The 14,738-nt window shown below is 41.5% G+C and overlaps 1 long non-coding RNA gene across 1 annotated transcript in view; it reads left to right on the top strand.

Annotated features, from left to right (window-relative positions):
* Positions 1-14,738, top strand: part of LOC111870789 — a 113,427-nt gene that overhangs the window by 97,471 nt on the left and 1,218 nt on the right. The window lies entirely within an intron of this gene.

Here is a 14,738-nt window from a genome sequence, read left to right as displayed (position 1 = left end):
ATAACGTATAATGAAAAGAATGAGATTTTTTTTTTAGTTTCAAGAGAGACTGAATGGAAGGGCTCGGGAAAAGACACTCAAGGCTAGGAATTTTTTATGTAAATTCCTGCTTTCTTTCGGCCTGCTTTCACTGACAAAAGTGAAGGTACAAGGTGAAATCCTTCTGTTCACACCGCATGTAGGATTACTGCTTTCTATTCTGAATAAATAAAGAAACCTGTGAAAATTACTGCAGCAAGTTCAGAAGTTCTTTTTTGTACTTTGTTTAATGCTGATACATATTTCAGAGAGTAAAGGTAAAGTTGTCCCTGTGCTTAACAAATTAAGAACTACGCCATGAAGGCGTATGTGCGCGTGGGTGTATAGATCCACATTTTCTTGACCTCGGCACTAGTTGGAGGTGAGTTGTCAGCTTCACGCACCGGCCACCTTACCCCGGGTAAGAGCTCCCGGTACCCATTTGATAGAGAGTTGGTTGGACCCCATAGCTGGTCTGGAAGACTCGGAGAAGAGAAAATTCTTGACCCTACTGGGAATTGAATTCCGACCCCTCGGTCGTCCAACCCGCAGGTAGTCGCTATACTGACTACGCTATCCCGTCTCCTAATTCAGAGTGTACAGTACATATTAATTAGATGATACTGAATTTGGAAAAGATATGAATGGAAGCGGTCGTGGCCTAATTTAAGATATATCGTCGATTGTCTCGAGGGACTGAAAAAAGAAGAACGGAACACCTCAGTAAGGACAGTGGGTGTCCATGCCGAGATTGAACCAGTCATCTCCCACGTACAAGTCACAAACTTTCGCTGCCACAAGCTGACCTTTGTACACCACAAAGTATTACAACAGAAATAATCATGGTAGTTGATTTATTGAAAGAACTCCCTGGTAAATTCATAAGGTGGAGTCTGACACGATTCTGAGCTATTTTCACTAACATTCATCATATAGTTATCTTCCCATCCTCTTCAGTTTCTTTCAAGTTGACATTTCCCCAATTGCATCCTCTGTGCATCATTACCCCACATCCTATCTACATGCTCAGTCCATAAATGTTATCTTCTGTCTCACTCTCTTCAAAATTCCGTGCGATCTGCAAGAACTGAGAAGTTCCTCCTTACTTAATATCCTAACTTTTTCACTTCCCTCAGTCTGCTTATCTCGAAATATTATCCAGAGAACTTTGTGTATACACACATGCGATTTGCGTTCTTCAGTGACAGTGAGAGGCCCTGTCTCGCTTCCATACAAAATGCAGGCAAAGCACTCCGTGGACAGGACAGAGCCCGTGGTTCTATTGGCAAGTAGCCGTCATGTTGAAGTTAATTCCGTTCTTGGGCTGCGACATCATGCTGATATGGACAATGTTACCGACGTTTCATAGGTACATGCTGCATCCATCTTCAGTACCAAAGTGTGTTAAGTGGATGAGTTTTACGTGTATATACGATCTTATTTCGAAAAGCAACGGGGTTTGGGGAGGGTGGTAGTTGGTACCCCTGTGGGGCCAATGAGTGCAGTGGATCCGGGGAGTTCTGCAGCCGGCGTCATGTTATGCCCTGTGAATATTCTGAACATCCGTCGGCTGCCGACTGTTTCCTGCTGCACTCCAGAGCCTTTAGAAGTGCCAGTCAGCCCGCCTGCAGGCCTGTTACCCTACCTGAATTGAGTATCTATCTATCTACCAACATCGAAGATGAGTCTCGAAGCGGTCGTCCTCGAACAGCCTCAACTGAACGCAACAAGGAATGAGTGGATGAGATCATTCAAGATGACAGGCGTGTGACTGTGGACACAATAGCCCGAAAACTTGGAATAGGGCACAGTGCAGTACAGGAGATGATTGAAAGCTTGGGCTATAGGAAAGTTTGTGCTCGTTGGGTCCCGCGGTTATTGACCGAAGACCACAAAGGTCAACGAAAAGCCATCACCTCAGAACTGCTGCAGAGATATCGACACGAAGTCGATGATTTTTTGCTCTGTATTGTGACAGGTGACGAAAGCTGGTTTCACCATTTCGAGCCTGAAACGAAACGGCAGAGTATGGAATGGCACCATATGCATTCTCCATAAAAAAAAAAGGCAAAGACAATGCCATCAGCTGCGAAGGTGATGGGCACAGTGTTCTGGGGTGCAGAGGGGTTTATTCTGGCCGAATTCCTGGAACCTGGGCAAACCATCAGTTCTGCTCGTTATGTCCAGACGCTGCACAAGCTCCTACGTGCATTGCGCGATAAACGTACGGGACGAAACATCATCATCCTGCATGACAACGCTCGCCCCCACGCCGCTCACCTCACATTAGAAGCAATTGCAGAGATGGGGTGGGAAGTTCTTCCACACCACTCCTATAGCCCTGATCTGGCACTCTCCGACTACCATCTTTTCGGATTTGTGAAGGATCAGCTGCGTGGACAACGTTTTGAGACAAGGGAAGCAATTCAGAAAGCAGTGCGTCAGTGTCTTCGGATGGCTGGAAGAGAATTTTACAGAAGGGGAATTTTCAAACTCCCAGAACGCTGTGAGAAATGTGTACAAAGAAGTGGCGATTATGTGGAAAAATAAAGAAAGGTCTGTAGATTGAGGTGGTGTATTTGGTTTGTCAATAATAAAGCATGTTACTTTACAAGAAATTGTTGCTCATGACTTTCAGTACGACCCTCGTATGTATCTCTCTGTCTAACCAGCTAACTATCTATTTCTGCATCTATCCTACTCTTTGTCTATCCTTGTATCCACCCACCCATCCTGGCAGTCAGCCCTCTGCCTACATGTTTTTTTATCCATCTGCCTATTCACCCATTTACCTATCTATGTACCTGTATCTCTGTGTTTATCTATTAATGTATCGCTATACAAATTGATTTCACTACATTACCACATACTCATATTTAATTAGGGTACAAGTTTAATATTTAAATGGTTCCGGGGGTTACTGCAGTGCTGCCACTAACATCGCAAATGAAAACCGGTTCCCTGAAGACGGAAGCAGAGCTGTCCCTTAGAAGTCCTGTTCATGAAATGCATGAGAGACAACGGAAATGGACCAGATAATTATAAGGTAATGTGCGAACCACTGCGACAAACATTTAGAGAACCAATCGGTTATTATTAGTTTCAGAGAAGCGTAGCTTTGTCCCGTTCAGTGGACACCAGTAGACGCACCGAATGGAATGCAGAACAGGAGTCGACTTGTCTGTGGATAGAAATATGAAGGGTGATATGCGATAATCATCTTACGGGCAGGGCTATAAGCAATCTATTTTTATGGCAGTTTACTCTCATATGTATGGAGGGGAAGGGCTCGTAAAACAGCAATAGCAATAACAATTTCGCAAGCAAATAATTTCGTACCAGCATGGTGGGAAGACACCGTAAGTATTCCGCTTTACGGAAGGACATTAATGCGCAGGTCCGATGTGAGTGAAGATATGTAGACGGAGATAGGAGATGGAGGTGCGTTCTGTTTCCTAACCTACACTCCAGGGAAGCAGGCAGTGCTGACAGACTGATATAGGAGAGTCATCCTCTAAACGTTCATCACTTTTCCTCAAACAGTTAATGTTTTCCATAACCTGCAAACTTAATTAAGTCGATTTTCTGCTCGTGATGGTCGCACATTCTCTGTTACCCGGAACATGTCGCAAATTATATAGCATAAACACGGGAAATAAACCATGAAAACGTATTGTTAAAATTCGTGATTACTTCAAAACCGGGAGCACGCGGTAGCGTAGTTGGTTGAGGCACTATGCTACAAGCTGGAAAGTCGCGGGTTCGAGCCCAGAGAGGTGGATTTTTTAATTAATCTAATCTAATGGCCCTGGAGTCGACTCAGCCTCTAACAGGAATGAGTAACAGGAATCTTAATGGGGGGTAAAGGGCGGAGAGCGCGTAAGGCTGACAACCTCACCGCCATCTATGAGCTGATTGTCTAGATAATGTGTGACCTTCAAAGTCTCACAACCCTATGGGCCTCCATGGCCTGTTACAGGGATAGCTTTACTTCCAGAACCTGCCATGGTCTTTTTACTTCTTGCTTCTCATACCTGTTTTGGAGTTAGAAGATTCTGGACACGTTGAAGCAAGTGTTAAAAAACGCGGTTTGCACGAGAGATCTGTGTATTGTGTATAACCTGCTTATAACGGAATCCCAAGTGACCTCAAAGTTTTCGGTTCTAGAGGTGTTTTTTTTCTTGGTGCACAAACACTACATCAATACATACATCAATACACGTATTTATGAAACAGACATTCATGCTACATGCTTACACTACTCTAACCTGTTTTCTTAATTTTCCATTTTCTTTGTGTCTTTACTTTCACCTCCCGTAATTCATTGAAGCATTCTGCATGTAGGAGACAGGGCTTAATTCTTTCCAGTGACAGGATTATACTCTCAGAGACAACATTTAGGAAGCATGCGCAGAGTGAACAAATGAAAAGAGACAATAAAATCGATACTAATCACTTTCTGTTACGTTCTGGTTTCTCCATTCAGTTCCTGTATAAAATTCTTTCCGTTTGTTAGACTAATTTTACATTACTTTCCTCTCTATATTCTTGGCACCGTAATATTGTAATAGTCACGGTTTCATTGACTACAGATTCAATTTCAGACAGTTCAGGCTTCATAAATATGTCACAGATCGATTGCTTGGCAAAATGGTGGTGTTTATTCTAAACCTTATTAATATCGCTGAAAAGGCTATAGTTATTCAGCTGTTCAATAAACTGCTTGTCAAGTCTGTCACAAAATCCAAGAATTCAGATGTCGTTAAATGTAACTAATTTTAACATTTTAAATAATATGGAATATTATAACTATATTTGATGTGTTAATAGTTTAATATGTTGTCACTTAGTGTAATGTATGTTACTTGTCTGTTGTGTCCTATTGTGTACTACTGCCACCGGGCTAAAACCCAATTGCAGTATAATAAATAATAATAATAATAAAATATTTTAACATTACAACTAAGACGAATAGAAGGGGATTGCGCTAATACGCAAACGACCGATAACGCAATGTACACATGTGTGAACATTCGTTAAAGTAGGGAAAAGAGAAGGTAAAGGTAAAGCTGCCCCTGTGATTAACTAATTAAGCACTATGACATAAAGGCGTATGGGGGAATGGATATATTGATCCACATTTTCTTGCCCTCGGCACTAGCTGGAGGTGAGTGGTCAGCTTCACGACCCTGCCGCTTTACCCCCGGTACCCATTGGATAGGAGTCTGGGTGAGCCCCAGAGCCAGTCTGGACAATATGGAGAAGAGAAAATTCTGATCCTACTGGGACTCGAATTCCGACCCCTGGATCGTCCAGCCCGTAGGCAGTCGCTACACCAACTACGCTACCCCGGCTCAGAAGGAAAAGTATAGATAAGTCAAAAGTGTGTGTGTTTACGAAACTGTAATTATATTTGCTGTTTATACGAGTTCCATGTTTCATCCTTCAAATTAAAAGGATCAGCTGGAACAAATCCTAAGAGGTGCCTGAATGGACTCCTGAGGGGAGCAGTAGTACCTGAGACTTAGGATGCAGGAAGTAACATGTGTCTGGAATAGGCTGCGTATTAAATATCTTCACAATTTTTACTCATCACGAAATATTTCACGATGAACAAATAAAGGAATATGAAACAGTAGGACATAGTATGCATGTGAGAGCACAGAAATGCATACAAAATGTTCACAGAAGATTTGAAGGAAAAGATTAATTGGGAGACCTAAATATAATGGAAGGATAACATTAAAATGACACTCACATAACTAAGATAAGAGTACGTGGTCTGGATTTACAAAACTCAGGACGTGTTTCAGCGCGGGTTCACGTAGTCACAATTCTGAACTTACACATTCCTCAAAACACGGGAAATACTTGACGAGACAAAGGACTAAGGACTCCAGAAGAAGGATGTTTCTCCATAAAGTTATAGGGTGCGATTCCAAAGAGATGACTGAATGTTTGCGAATTTATTCTGTTTATTTCATATCTGTTCTTGGATTATATGACGATGTTTTGTTACCTGCATAGATTAAATGGTGATGGCTGACACATAGTGATTATGAATAATACACTGGATATTATGCGAAAAGGCCGGTTACGGTAGCCAAGCGGTCTAAATCATGCACTGTCTTCGCTCGCTCAGGTGCCGGTATTGTGGGTTCGAATCCCATGGATGTCCAGTGTTTGTATGTGTGTGAGAGCGCGAGCGGTTTTCTGTGTTTGTGTACAGATAGAGGCCTTGCGACGAGCTGATCACCCTCCCAAGGAATCCTACCGAATGTCTAAGATCCAGTAAATCGAAGTGAAACGGAGAGTTTCATGGAGGTAGGCCAAGATCTAAATTGGGGCTGTAGCGCCAAAGGAAAGAAAATCAAATTATGCGAAAAGAAAGGTCGTGACATGTTTTAATTTATGGCCCCTTAATTTATTTATATGGAAATGAGAACGACGAGTTCTCAACATTTCCGTTCTGAATGCCTAAATTCGATCCTAAGACCTCCCCATAGGAAGCTTGAATTTCTCGTACATGGAACTAATTTAGCACCTCTACCGAGAGACTGTTGACCCTCTTCAGAGTTTGAACTCATTCGAGTGATCGGTTAAATTCGGACTTACACAGCACACTCCTCTTCATCAGTCGATTGCTTGAAAAGGAACACGAGACAAGTCACTTGACTACAGCAAGAAAAAGCAATTTCTTTTGCCCACTGTGGAATTGGAGCCCACACAGCTTAAGCTGCTTGGTTTTGCTATACAAGGAGCCACCCGGCAGCACAATTTGTTGTGTATTCCCTCATGAATGGTAGCAGCGCGAGGAAACAAATGAAAAGTAAGAAACTAAACAATCAATTACTCTCGAGATGTGGTTCTAACTGCGATATATCGATATCCCCAAGAGAGATGAGACTCAATTTCCTTCACATCTGCGGCCAGAGATCGTCTGGTGATTCAGTATGATGCTGGAGGTAGTGTAGTCGTTTGCTGTGAAGCGTTTTATCTCTTGCAGGGGTACTACTAGTGGATATCCTAGGAAATTGAGATCCTAGTTTCAGAAGTCAGACAGATATGTATTAAGCAATAATAATTACTAATTAAGCTATTTTATTAATATCTGACGTTACTTACTAAGCAGTAGGAGTTGGGATAACAAACAGCGTGTGTATTACTAATATCAGAACTGTAAGAGGTAAATCTAAGAAGTATTTTAAAATATAATGAAAAATTATATATTATTATAAATTATGTGACATTTATATGTACAATTTCTTTGTATCGAATTCACAAATTTGTGTGTTTTTAATAGTGTATGGAGGTGTTATTTTTAGCTTACTTTCCTTATTTTGAAATAGTAGACTTATGAAATCGTCTTGTTGTCTGTATCCTGTGTATTCCTCCCTATTAACTTTGAATGCCTGAACCACTCTTCATGAATCTTACTATGTATATCATGACATCTATGCCCATGTCAACTGGGTAATTCATAAATTCCTGCCGTCCGTCTATGTATCCATATGTGTATTCCCTACCGTTGCTAGGCAACGGCTCAGTCAATATTTACCGCGGTAAGGAAAAATTTTTCGTGGTGTTGTTTTCTATGCAGCCCGTGTCGTGTCCAAGGAAAGCACTCTATTAGTTCTTCCCAGAACTTCTTATTAATATTTGAAAAGCACTTTACAGGCCAATGCCTGCAATAGGAAAAAATCCTACGTATATAAAGTTTTAACATGAGTTATGTGACTGCCTGAAGACATGTGTGTGTTGAAACATGTCGCCCATTGTGTAGAAAGGATGAAATAATATACGGTATATGACTATATTTTTAAATATTTCGAACGAATAATTTCGCTTCGGATAGAACGTCAGAATATCCCAGGACTGCAATGATTTGCTTAAACCCAATAAGGCGTGCCCAGTTTACATCTGACAGTTATGGAGCGGAGTTTTAAATCGTTTTTCTCTCGTCTATTCGTGCATGTTAAAAGCGTCATGTCGGTTTGATGAATGAGCAGACGAAAACATTATGATGTGACGACGCAGTGTTGGAAGTGTTTTGATTGAAGTTTCCTTCAATCGCCCTTTCATTACATAATTTAATTAATCTACCATAAAACTCTGTAAGACATGTAACACGTAATTTAATTTTTATTAATATTAATGCTATTATTTTCACGCTAGTATACATTTCTATATTTGGCGTCACGTACGAGTAATATAGCTTATTTCGTGATGCTCATACACACTAATTACTCGTATAAACAAATTAAACATTAAACAACTAACTTAATAACTGACTCCAACCATAAGAGTCCTCTTTGAGAAGCGAATATTCCATTATTTGGTAAATATACCCACCGACGTTCATTAAATCCGAAGTTTCATTTTCAAATTCACAAAATCTGAAGGCTGATAGAAATTCCGAGATAAACTAAGGCACTTATTTAAGATCTATATTAATATTATCCTTCAGTCTACCCTTGCATCACCTAAACAATCTTTTTCTTTCCAGTTTTCCAACAAAAGTTTATATACATTTTCCATGTATACCCATGCATGCTACATAAAAAAGTAAAAATATCCCTATAAGAGGCCGTGGAGGCCCATAGGGTTGTGAGATGTTGAGGTTCCCACATTTTCTAGACAATCAGCTCATAGATTGCGACAAGATTGTTAGCGAACGTCACCGGCCGCCCTTTACCCCCAAGAATATTCCAAGAATATTCCTGGTACTCATTTCTGTTAGAGGCTGAGTCGGCCCCAGGGCCATAGTGCAGCTAGAAGGATTAGGTCAATCGAAAAATCCAATGTCCTCATCGGAACTTGAACCCGCGACTTTCCGGTTCCCAGGGCCATAGGGTGGCTGGAAGGATTAGGTCAATTGAAAAAATGTAATGATCTCATCGGAGCTTGAACCTGCGACCTTCCGGCTTGTAGTAGAGTGCCTCAACCAACTACGCTACCGCGTGCCCCCCATGGAAGCTACATACACTACTTATATTCCTTGAAATTTCTCACTGTAATAATTTTTATAAAAGAGGAGGTTTTGCAGACCGGTACGCACATCCTCTCTAGCGTTCAGTTTCTTCTTACTTCTCAAGTTCTAAATTTCTTCTCAGCACTCTGTTCTGAGACTTCTTCAATCTACATTATTCTCTTGATGCAAGAGACCAAGACTCACACCCATACAAAATGAGAGATAAAATATGCATGCATATTTCTATGTACCTATGTAGGTAGGGCTAAGGAAAAGTCGAAGTGGTCATTATTTAGTAATTGAACAGTTTTGTCTTCTGTGACGTGACGCCGTGCGCTGTGGTAGAAACGTCACAAGCTGTAACTTCTTACTGATTATACGTAGAAATATGGAACATGTATCTGCAATAGAAGAACACGTGACAATAAACGTGAAAAACGAAAAATTCCATAAATCATAAAGCAAAGGCAAATAAGTAATTTTGTGAGATACAGCAAATGCAAGCTAGTGGACGGTTCTGTCAGCTAAGAATACGCAATTATTAATATTATTATTATTGGGACACGCGGTAGCGTAGTTGGTTGAGGCACTATGCTACAAGACGGAAGATCGCGGATTCGAGTACCGGTGAGGTGGATTTTTATAATTTACTTAACCCTTCCAGTCGCACTATGGCCCTGGTTTAGACTCAGCCTCTAAATGAAATGAGTACCAGGAATCTTCCTGCAGATGAAGGGGCGGCCGGCGCGTAAAGCTGACAACCTCACCGCCATCTGCGAGCCGATTGTTTAGAAAATGTGGGATCCTCGACGTCTCACAACCCCATGGGTCTTCACGGCATGTTACAGGGATCTGTGTACCTTATCATAATTATTTTACGTCGATTTGTTCCTGTGTTTGATTAAGCACTACACCTTGAATACCGAAGTTAGAGCTCAACGAATTATTAATATTAGTAATAGGTAGCTGTAGGTTGTCAGCTTGACGTTCCAGCCGATTTACCATAGGATAAAAGCCCTTGTACTCACGTGACAAAAGGGCGAGTGGGCCCCAGAGCCCATCGCGTATGGTGGTGGAGAAAAATTCCTGTCAGCACAGAAAATAGAGCTTATTGTCCATTAATAGCCCAATATTAGCAGCGCAGGTGACAGTTTGACAAAGACATCATCACTCATGGCCACGTAAAATGAGAGCTGTTGTCACAGGAGCTACTGGAGTGAGGCACAAGATAGTAATAGACAGATGCCGAGGAAAACAACAGTAACTCTGACAGGTTTTATGGATATATTTGTAACTTCAGACAAGAACTCAATTACTTTACGGCTCTGCTCAATAAGAAACTGCAGTAAGCCATGATAAAATTGTATCACGATAGGTGTACCGGAATTTGATCTAGTGACCTACAGAATGATAACTAATGAGTGACTATGATGCGCCAGCATTATGCTACCGAGCTCGGTGTCTCAAGCGGCAAAGCTGCTGTGTTCAGAAAGTGTCTCCTTGAATAGCATTCAGGACACCCATCAGCCTGAGATATTTTGTGGTTTTTTTCAACCACTCTACGCAAATCCTGATATATTACTTTAAAATATTCCACGACTGTTTCCTTCATTGGCTCTTCCAATTTTTTATTCGCGATCATCCAGTCGATCGAAAAATCAGAATTTGAGTTACTGAGTACTTCGTAATGCCGATTACAGTGGCCGCGCGGTCTGTGGCATGAATTGTCTTCGCTCGCTCGAACACTGGGATCGTGGGTTCTAATCTCACTGAAGACATGGATGCGTGTGTGCGTTTATTCTCTGTTTGAGTTGTTCTGTGTGGGTTGCGGCCTTGCGACGGGCTTGTCCCCCTTCCAAGGAGCCCTACCGTCTGTGTAAAAAGATTACGAAACTGAAAAAGAGGTCAAGGCCCAACGAAGGGCTGTAGAGCCAATGATAAATGAATGAGGATTTCGTTAAGTAAATTTGAAAATATAGATGAACTAAAGATAAATTAGTATTGGCTGCAGTAAGCGCCAGTCATCAAACCATGAGTACGTACTGTTCCTATTTCATTGTGGTCCAAAAGTTGATCGTGTTCACCAACCTGCAGCATGCAAAGCGTTGTACAGCAAACCGAAGTGCGGACGGCTATATATCACAATGTAACGTCCGTCTTGTTTTGCATGGGAATATTTAGAGCTCAAGATTCAGCCAAAAATCAGATCTGGCCCCCATTCCCCCCCGAGAATCATCCGTCATCCATCACCCCCTCATCAATTTGCCATTTCTTCCGTCCCCTTTCGCTCGTGGCCCAGTGATCGCTCCCTCGTGGATATGCAGCAATCAGGGTGGAGAATTAAGGGTAGACAGATCAACCAGCTTTACAAAACAAAACACGTAAAAAGAAGTGAATACACCATACAGAATTTTGCTTTTAAAAAGAACCACACAACGTTACTCAAAAGTACAATTTTCTTCCACTTTAATATATAATTCATATTAATCGTTGTTCGGAATATTTCTGAAGTGAGTCACTTAACACTTTTGCATTCCTGTTCTCGAAAGGCCTTTCGGATGTAAGATCATGTTTTCTTTATGGATTACTTACAAGATTAATGTTGAAATGGAGTTTCACGGATAGAAGGATCTTTCAAATTTAAATCATATCAGTTTCTCTTTTCTTAGATGGGGTAGAGGTTTTCCAAGCCTGAAACAATATGCTGTATCATTTATCACGTTCATCTTCAAGTCTATATACACAAAAGGTGCTGAGCTCTGGAAAGTTCTGAAATCAGGTAGGCCTATTGAAAACAAAGAAGATACAGTCCTGAAGAATAGCACAGCATTAATACAGTGTCTCATAACACCAAGATTGCCATGGATAACAGAATTTATACGAATACAAAATTCATATGTAGTGACAGAACAATTTGCTGAAGTATAATATTGTGACGTATAGACCCATTGCTACGCAACGACTCGGTAAGCACATTCTTGCAGAAGCGTACGCGTGCAACAATATGTCGTCCATTGGCACGTAACTGATCAGTAAATAAGCTTTTTCAGCAATAGAGAGGATGTGTTTTCTGTGTGGTCCGTGACGAGTAGTTACAAAGGGATAAATAAGGTCGTTTGATTTAGTTGTTGTCAAAGAATGAGTGGACTTCTGGAGATGGCAGTCGAAGGCGATTGAGAAGAAATGGCAAGAAAGGAACTAGACTGTACAAAGATCACTTCATGTTTGATTTTAAACAGTGAGACTGTTATAAATCCGTTGCCAAGATACGACTAGTGAAGACTGAGGGCCATAGTGCGTGTGTAACTGTGGACTGTAAAGTGTGTAGATCAGCAATAGCGCTGTAATTGAATGTAGTCCCGAGTTGTGTGAAGAAGGTGTCAATAAATCCAAATTTTCAATTCATAACCCATCTTATAAGTCATGCAACAAACCCCTACATGTGACAATATTATATTACTCGTCAATTCCGTAAACGCTTGCTGCTCTTCAGATCAAAGGTCTTTATTTTCCCACGTCATATCTAGAAACATGAACATTAACATATAAAATAGTCACGTGTATGAGTGACTATAGACGGGGTTTGGATTGGTAAATGAATTTATTCACCACTTATTCACACGACTAGGAGCTATAAGTAATTAGAGCGCCACCGTTAATTTTCACAATTCACAAATCTCCACAACGTCCGCTAAGCCTTTTCCAGCCTGCTGTGTCGTCATCAGCCGTTCCCTGACAACCGTTCCTAACAGTGGAGATTCTTCATTTTCCCGCGCTCAGGTTCTATCTTCACAGCCTCTCATGGAGAACTGTCTCTCAACTGATCTCTCTTGCAACTATCTCTCTTTTCCTCAGACCCTACCGTACAGAACTGGCTAACAACTGACTTTGTCCATTGTTTATAACATCTCGGCACGGACCTAGCAGTAACTCTGTTGTTGAGTCTGTATTCATTGGCGCAGAAGTGTTTACCGAGCCATATCCCAGAAACGGTCTTTGTTACAGAGGCATCGCTTAGCAACGCATCTATAAACCACAATATGATCATAATTTGTCCTGCTCTTCTGTACTACCTGCCATGCGGGAGGGAAGTGTATTTCGGATGGCTCAGGAGACAGTTCGAAATTACGTGAAGGAAACTAACAGAGGACTAGAGGAAAATGCATACTGAGGAAATTCATTGTTTGTTTCTCTCTAACGAATTTTAATAGAGAGATCAAACCAAGGAGTAGAGATGACCGGAAGACGTAGGGCGGGATGGAAGAGAAGCGTTTCAAAGTTGTAATTATAAAAAAAAAAGCTAATAGGAAGAGATAGATTTCAAGTTATAGAAACAAACAAGATGGCAGTTTATAATTAATCTTAAAGAAATAGGGTGAGACCGCCTCTGTGGCCTAGTGGTCAGAGTTCCTGGCTACAGACCCAGAGGTCCTGGGTTCGATTCCCGTCGCTACAAGTTTTCTGAGAAGTAGTGTTCTGGAACGGGATCCACTCAGCCTCGTGAGTATAATTGAGGAGTTGTTTCAAGGAAATAGCGGCTCCGGTCTAGAAAACCGAGATTAACGGCCGTGGGGATCCATTGCGCTAACCACGCGACATCCTCTATCCGCTAACGTTGGCACTAACTTCGCCGACAAGCGGCGGTCGCTCCTCGGTATGGTTCGCTTGCGGACTACAGGCCACGGAGTTTGTTTTGAAATAAGGTGTAAGGATGTGGACTGGATTCATCTGGCGTAGGATAGGGCCCAGTGACTGGCTATTATAAACAGGATACACTGATTTCCGTAAAGGGCAGGGAATTTCTTATAAGAGGAGGGACTCTATCCAGTTGAGTTGGTACCAAAGCCTAATACAAGGAGAGTCAAATGCTCCTGTCTTTATAGCGTCCATAGAACTTGCTGAAACAGTCGGAAACAGGATCCATACTACATTTCAGTAAACTATTTTTGGAAGGGCTATTTTTTATGGATTTTAAATCCCTTTGATTAATCCCCTCATTAGTTATTGGCAGTTCTGTGTGTGGCTATCTCTAATGATATATACCGCCTGAATATCACTTCAAAATTATTTTCGAAATTAAAATTACGCATCGAGGGGTTGTCTTACGTAATAATTTTATGGTAAACATCAGGGCCCGGATTTTGATGACCTGAAAATATTTTTAAAATGACCTATAAAATGACCGAAAAGTCCAGAAAAATTACCTGAAATATGACCCAAAAATGTAATATGCAGGGCCCGGATTTTGATGAACTGAAAATATTTAAAAAATGACCGAAAAATCCAGAAAAATGACCAAAAGGAGAAAAGAAAGAACACTTCGCTTCCATGTTATTCACATTTCAGAAAACATTCGTTCATTCATCAGTAATCTGTCAGACGACAGGTCCACAGTCTCTCCCAAAACAGTTCCTCCACTTAATGCGATCTAGAGATTTCTCCTTACAACAGCCGTTCAAACCACTCTGGTCACGCCTGTTGCTATACGAACTTGAACCATCTCGAGCATCATTTGCTCTGTGCTTCAAGTCGCTGCTGATGACGCTGCTTCCGGCATCAGTTTTTGGTTTTTGGTGTCCCTCTTCGTCTGATGTCCACCCTTTGACCTGTCCAGCAAGGGAGGCCCTGCCAGTAGCTACGCTACCGCTCTATAGCTCTCAGGGTCCTTGGCATACTCAAACCCCCTCACCACGATAAGGTGGAGGCACCAACGAGGGGGTCACAAAACATATGAAGAAAAATTCCCTAA

Source organism: Cryptotermes secundus, unplaced genomic scaffold (assembly GCF_002891405.2).
Source record: "Cryptotermes secundus unplaced genomic scaffold, Csec_1.0 scaffold2068, whole genome shotgun sequence".
Classification (NCBI taxonomy): domain Eukaryota; kingdom Metazoa; phylum Arthropoda; class Insecta; order Blattodea; family Kalotermitidae; genus Cryptotermes; species Cryptotermes secundus.
The sequence above is the reverse complement of the archived record's forward strand: the minus strand, read 5'-3'. Positions and strand labels throughout refer to the sequence as shown.